Raw genomic sequence first — 1,360 nt, 5'->3', positions numbered from 1 at the left:
TGGTTTGTTTGCTGTTGAAGTCTTTTTTAACGGCTGATACCAGGAAATCTTTCTGAAACTGCAGCACTCTTGGAGTATTCTGTGTTTTGAAGTAGCAAGAGAGTTGTCACAAACCAAATTCTTGCTGTTGGGTGGCATAGTGGTTAGTGCAGTGCCAGCCGGGGTTTGAATCCTGAGAGAATGGGGTGTAAATTAGACATCATAGACCTGTGGGCTGAAGTGGCCTGTGGCAATGCTGTATGTCTAAATTTAAAATTTTTACAGTCAGGCCATTTTGTCATGTCCATGTGTACAGTGTGGCTGAGCATACTTCCACCCTTTGGTCCTTTATAGGCTTACAAGTTTTGGGAAGATGCACAGTGGAGCCCTCCATTATGTCTGCAGATTTCAACCTTGTACATTGTATCAAGTCTTGTGACTTAATCCTTCAAATAAATGTGGCATATGTAAAAAGACAAAGTACTCTTTTTGGAAAGCATGACCATTCCCCTCCCATTCTGGGAAATTGCTTTCTGCCACTTGTTGTTACTGAGCCAATAATACTAGAAAATGTACCTCCTGCAATGTGCTTAATTTTTACTGTTAAATATAAACAATCTAACCAACAATTCCATCTAATATAAGGATTCTCATCCCTTTAAAGTACAGGTACTCCTCTACTTACAATGGGGTTGTGCTCTGGCACGACCATCGTAAGTTGAAAAAGAATACAGGTATATCTTGTATAACACCGACAGCACTGTCAGTCCCACACTGCCCAACTCTTCCTGACTGCGCTGTAACAGACCCTGCAAGCTTTCCGACTGAATTCAACTTGGAGGAATTCTCAATGTTTATTGGAAAAATCAATGCTTGCAATTACCTTGCTTTAACCTATTCTATGAAAGTAAATAATGACAGTCACGCCATTGTACCATCATAACTTCGAAAACAAACACATTGTAAGTAGAGGAGTGTTTATATGCTATCTGTCCAAGTGCCTTTAAAAATATTAGTACGTCTTTACTCGCAGGTCATAACCACCATTTTGTGTAGCAAAACCTGCCTCCAGTCAAATTTAAAACTTTCCCCGCTTATGCTATCTCCTTGTCCTCGCCTACCACCATATGAGTTTCTGCATCCAATGTACCAATTGATCCCTCTTGCCACACCTTCCTTTCCTCCACCTTCTACAGGGTCTTCTCCCTCTGACTCCCATGTTCATTCCTACTCTTCAATCAGCCTCATTCCTTTATTCACAAGAAATGCACCACTTGCAACCACACCTCCACTCTCACCACCATTTGGGGCTCCAACTGGTTCTTCCAATTGAAGCAACACGTGAATCAATAGGGTATCTGGTCCTCTTGTAGCCTCGTGC

This window comes from Narcine bancroftii, chromosome 1 (assembly GCF_036971445.1).
Source record: "Narcine bancroftii isolate sNarBan1 chromosome 1, sNarBan1.hap1, whole genome shotgun sequence".
Taxonomy (NCBI): domain Eukaryota; kingdom Metazoa; phylum Chordata; class Chondrichthyes; order Torpediniformes; family Narcinidae; genus Narcine; species Narcine bancroftii.
Note: the sequence above shows the minus strand (reverse complement) of the source record.